Source organism: Agelaius phoeniceus, chromosome 1, assembly GCF_051311805.1.
Source record: "Agelaius phoeniceus isolate bAgePho1 chromosome 1, bAgePho1.hap1, whole genome shotgun sequence".
NCBI lineage: Eukaryota > Metazoa > Chordata > Aves > Passeriformes > Icteridae > Agelaius > Agelaius phoeniceus.
This window is the reverse complement of record NC_135265.1, coordinates 110,992,597-110,998,596: the sequence shown is the minus strand read 5'-3', so window position 1 is coordinate 110,998,596 and position 6,000 is coordinate 110,992,597. Positions and strand designations below refer to the sequence as shown.

The 6,000-nt window shown below is 33.5% G+C and overlaps 1 long non-coding RNA gene across 1 annotated transcript in view; it reads left to right on the top strand.

Moving 5' to 3' along the window:
• The first annotated feature begins 219 nt into the window (after positions 1–219).
• Positions 220–6,000, top strand: part of LOC143695136 (uncharacterized) — a 144,377-nt gene continuing 138,596 nt past the window's right edge. Inside the window, exon 1 of the long non-coding RNA XR_013184077.1 lies at positions 220–592. This is a non-coding gene — a long non-coding RNA (uncharacterized LOC143695136). The remainder of the gene's footprint in view (positions 593–6,000) is intronic.

Genomic DNA, 6,000 nt, shown 5'->3' with positions numbered 1-6,000 from the left:
TGTCTCTTCCACCCAGATTTGACAGATGGCTAGGAGTCTCCAAGATGTCAAATTCTTCCAAGCTGCATGAAAATTGGCAGGCCCAAATTATTTCCTTATCTGAAAAGAAGAAGTTCTAAATTAGCCCCGTACATATTCTGTAGGGTGCAGTCAGCTGACTGATTGACACGTCGTGAGCAGCCAGCCAAAACAGTCCCATGCACATGCCCAGAAGGGAATACCAGGGGAGGCTAGGTTGGTCAGACTCAGTGACACTGGGCTTCTGTGAGGAAATATTGCACACGCATCTCTGGAAAACCAGGCTGCACTGATTCTAATGGTCAGGGGATGTTATAAAATCTTTTTAGCGTTGTTTCTCTGTAACTTGCAACACCTGTGAGATATCTCATTAAAAACAGCGATTATTTCGAATAATATGAATTTTCATTCATTTGTCCATTATTCTTGATTGATCTTTTTTCTTTTTTCCTTTTTTAATTCTTTTTTTTTTTTTTTGAGAACCCATTGTATCCTTCAAAATTTTTGAAGATCAATTCCACAATTTCATGAAAACCTTGGCCCAATCATGCCAGGAAGAGTCTGAGGAGATAAGGTAAACTGAAAATTATATTGCTGGTACTTCAAATTAGAAGCATTACACTGTGTGCTAAACAAATTCTTGGACTTCTACTTTACATTTCTTTGTGGCAATGCATTGTATGATTGTAGGATTTAATTCAGTGTATGAGATGGCATAATAAAACACTTCTGAGTTTCCAAGAATTAAAGTTTTCAAACAGAGATGATCTGTGCTGATGTTAACTATGATTTATTTGTCTCTGTTCTGTATTACCGAACTCTTTCTGAATTTCGGTTTGGTTATATTTCTGAAAATTAAAATGAAAAGTACTGATGATAATAAACTTGATAAGCATAAAGTAGCTCTGGAACAGCACAATCAGTACTGAATTATTGAGAAAACAAAGCTAGACAAGGGAAAGGATGAGAGAATTCTAGTTCTGAAGCGAAAACATGGAAATTCCCCTGTCCTACTGTTTATTTGTCCCATGGAGTTATGGGATTGTTTAGGGGTGGGGATTTTATGAGACATTTAAGATTCATTCTGGGAGCTGATAAGGAAGTGGAAAGGAATTTGTAGATAACTCATAGGCTGGCTGAATTGACTTAATTTGTTCCTGCTGAATGCATGTTTTTTAATGCTGCTGAGAAAATTATGCTATTGTAAGACTTAGTGTCAGCATGCCTAGAGTGCTCTTTCCTTTTCTACTATTTCTTGAAACTAAAGACACACATAAATTTATCCTTATTCAATGTGAACATCATTGCAAATGATAAAAACAAAATAACTGTATCCCAGACTGTTGGGTGTGTTTATTTTTTATAAAGTTTCTATAGCTCTTCCTGGATGTTTGACTAATAACATATTTATTATTCTATAATAATAATTTGAATTTAATGACTACAACAGAACTGGCTTAATTATCAACATAAAGACATAACTTAAACAGTACTTAGCTAATGGTTTAATAGAATGCAAGAAAATATACTCTAATTATAAAAGAAAAGCAAATGAGTGAATTAAACAAGAATATGTTGTGTTATGTCTATAAATACTTGATCTCATTTTTTGTTTCTTCATTACTCTATTTTTAAAAAATGGAGTTAAGAAGTGTCTTCATTTCTAATGCTCAGAATAAGAGATGTGATTTGTATGAACATATGCAGCAATTATGCCAAAACTAAATTTCTTCAGTTCTGTGGTTACTATGGTAACGAAAATTCACTGTATTTCATTTAGACATATACAATAGAATAGAAGAAGGCAGATTTAAGATTTAATAATATTTTCAAAAATATTGTGTGACACTACATGATATTTTATTTATGTGTAAGGGCATAGATCAAATAACTAACATACATAGTAGTATGAACATTGGTACTAACTATATTTAAAACATATTTGGGTGATTCTTGTGGTAGTGGCATCTTGGATGCTCATTTCTAACAATTGCATCATATTTTTTTGCTTGAGCATGGAGTTTTCTCCTGCTACTGTCAGGTCTCTTTGACTTCACAAGAATGAGGAAGAGGACAGAAATTCTCCTGTTTGGTTTCTGGTCTTGAAATGTATGAGGAGGGACACTGAAACAGAAGATTAGGCACCATCTTTAGTCAGAGATAATTTTGTTTTATGTGAACCCAAGTCCCAGAATGTGCTCTCAGTCTTAAGGTATTTATTTCTCACTACAACTTGGTAGAAGTATAATTCCTCTTTTCCAGACAGATTAGTGGAACTCAAGAATATATAAAGAAGAGTGGGACATTCATGACTCTGGCACAAAATACATGGATTTAGTACCCCTATATATTACGAGTTTCCTGTGTTCTTGATTTTCATCCTATGTCATTGTCTGCAGGTGGAGATTGTTCATGGAATTTTAGATCCTTTTAACTGTGATTAGTTTAGCACTCCTATTTAGGCTAACTGAATTTTGTGGAAGGACAAAAAATTTGAACACAAATGGCATAGTCACAGTGAAGGAGGAATCAATGAGAACATTTTCAACAAATATTAAGGCATACTAATTGTTCTTATGAAGCAGACTATCTCAATTTTCACTTAGTTTATTTCATGGTGAACTAGACTTTTGGTGAAGGGGTAAGTATGGGAATTGATGGGGAAAAGGTTCTTATAGAATAAGCTTTTTATGAAGCATATTTATGAATATCCTAAGTCTCTGCTTCAGGAATGGCATTTATGGTTGAAGAATAGTAGTACTAGCCTTGTTAGGTGAATAGAAATAGTAAAATCTGGATGATGTTCTCTTTCATTGGAAAAATTTTTATCACAGATTTTGCTTTTAACAAACAATTTTAGTTTCTCATCCTTCTGTTTGAGATGCTGATATTGTAATTTATTTTAGCAGCTGAATTACTATTTCTGTTACATTAAAGTACCAAGAAAGTAATTAAAATGTTGTATGTGTTTCCTCTAGTTGTATTTATATTTAATAATACAGATGAGGTAAAAAGATTCTGAAAAATATATAAATGTCTGTATCTGATGAAAGATTCACAACTCCTTTTTTTCTTCTTTGCAGAGTTGCATGGAATAACTTAAAAGTTATACTGTAGTAAAATGATCAAAGTACTGGTTATATTCATTGGAGTGAAAATGTTTGAATTCTGTGCAGAATAAAAATTCCCTAAGGTCAGAGCTATATGCTACAAAATTATGCGTGTTAATTCACTGGATTTGTCTTATTTTTTATGTGTAGGACAATGTAGGGGTTTTTTTTGTTTGCATTTTGATAGCTATAGCTGTGAATCGAAATAGTGTAATATTTGTATATATTGAGGCTAAGATTGTCAGCAGATATGAAGGGAGCTGTGTGTTGACTAATTTTTTTTTTTTTCATTCCTCATGGAAATTATGTTTTTGTCATCAATGGTGGATTTGTCCAATATCTTTTTTTCTCAGTGTATTATTTTGCACAGTGGAATCCGTCATTGTGTTGTGCAACTGATTGCTCATCAGGAAAGAGATTTTCTCACTTTTTTCTTAACACATGCTCACATATCAGGAAATATCTGTTCATACCTTGTCCTGGATGTATTACTGGCTCTATTATGAGCAATAAATGGAAACTATTATCTTAAACTTTTCTTCTGGATTTCATCCTTTCATATGTAGTATATTTCTCATTTTTCCTCTTTTCTCTAGAGCAATTCTGTCTGTCAATACTCTTTTTTTTTTCTTTTATTTACTAAGGATTTCAGATTCTTTTGTACTCTTTGTTGAAGCTAGTATAGTCCATCTGGTCTGACTGTCAGGATGAGCCTTTAGGAGATTCCAATTTCACTTTGCTGAGTCCAAGAAGCTGACATCCTGTCACAAATACAGTTAAAAATTCCTGCTTAACAAATCAGTGCGTTTCTTTGAAAAGCACTGAAAACTGCCATTGAAAATAATTGATTCACAAAATTTAAAAAGCCGCCAAACTTGAAACAAAGTTATTAATGTGCAAATGACATGTGAGAGTGACTCATATAATTCATTTTCCATAATTCCTGGGGAGAGTTGCATAGTTGAAAATATGGTGACTTGAAGCTTTGTTGTATAAATTTCTTTCAAAAATACCTTTTCCATAGCTTTAGTTTGAAAGGTATTTAAATTTCTTGGTATTGCCCAGAGCCTCCCAGTCAGTTAGCTTGTTATGGCAACAGAACAATAATGCTGTCTGCATTGCAGTGTGTGGGAGTGAGAGCCAAAGGTCAGACATGGACTCAGCATTTCTTCTGGCAAGCTTGGCACACTTACATTCCTCTAGCATTTCTTTGGAACAGGCTTGAGTTTGAGTTTGGTGGATCAATAAACTGAGGTGTGAAGAATGTGAAGTGCTTCTTTTTGAGCTTGCTCTGACCATCTCATAGGCAACTATTTTCTATTTCAAACAGCTTAGAGTAAACATATCTCTATTTTTTTGTAGTATTACTTAAAAGCATACAAATTGCTAAAATCTATAATCTAGCTGATTTTTTCCCCCCAATATTTTGTGTTGATGAAGACTGCAATATAGATGTGGGTTTTTTTTTCTTTTTTACTAGTCATTTTTTGGAGGTTGATAATTCAGCTGGAAACTACAATTTACTAGGAACTTCTAATATGCTAATTCTACCGTCCAGAAGGTGCCTGCCTGGAAAGGTGATGAAGTATTTTGGTAAATTACTTCAATTTGTAGTCCTGAGATTTAACTACCTAAGTTTTCAGCCAGTATTATTTTCTGAATTACGTAAATTATAAATAAATAATGTGGGTTTTTTATTGTAGTAAATTTGAGTTACACATTTACATGCAAATAAGTTGATTTTTTTTCTCTCTTACATGTCTTCTGTGCACTGAAATGACAGTGTTTCAATCTATAAGCTTATGAACCTCCCTTCCACTAATAGTTTCATAGTTAAAATTCATCTCATAGTTTATCCATTTTGTTTTCACATTTTTACAGTTAGTATCTGTTACCACTGTTATAATAGGATCCCAAAAAACACGTATAGTTTAAAAAGCCAGGTCCCATAGTTTGAAATTGGGTTGTTTTCATTCTTATTTGCTTTTTAGCTGTAATTTCCTTACTTAAATGGGGTCCAGTCTGTAATTTGTAATGACATCAGCTGTTTAGTTGCTGCATTTCCCTTAGTAGAAAAGTGAAACTGGATTTTCTAACCTCTAAGAATATACCTGATACTTATCACTGATGAATTCCACTTTATATTTCCAGCTTGCTTTTATAAAGGGATTAGAAGACTTGCATGTAAAATTGCTTACGCTTACCGAGGAAGACCAAAGCAGTAGAAGAACAAGGTTTTTTAATTAAAGCTTTTTAAAAATCTAGGGCTTTTTTAAGTGGGTATATTGTTAGTTGCTCTAGTGATGCAAACAGAATCAACATAATTACATAACAGTAGAAGCAACTAAATGAAATTAATGCTGGTCTTAAAATCTGAACTTCTGTGCTGGGCAAAGTCTATACAGGCTTTGTTAGGATTGTGCTGGGGGGGCATCCTGTGAAGGTTCCTGGATCGAAAAACAGGCAGAGCAAGAGTCTAGAAAATGGGTTTTGTTATCCATTTTTGAGGGCTGCCTTTTTAAAGAAAATAGTGCAAACCCTTTATTCCATTCCAGTACATTGGTTTATGATGAAGTTATGGTAAAAGAGCCTTATGTAACATACAGGCTGTTAATGTTTTAGGCTGGCACTTTAATTAATTAAAATACTGAGATTATTCTTTGAAAAAAACCCTAACAAAAAAAGTCTACAGACTGTTATGAAGGCTGTCTGGTTCTCTTTGACAGTTTAATCTCTATTACTGTTGTTATTTTTGGTCCATCTCCAAGGCACATGGAAGCATTGCATCCCTCTGAACTTAATTAGGTTAATGTTTCATGTTTGTAGGACAGCTTCTTAGATTTTTTAATAGCTCTAGTGCTAGGTTTCAGTA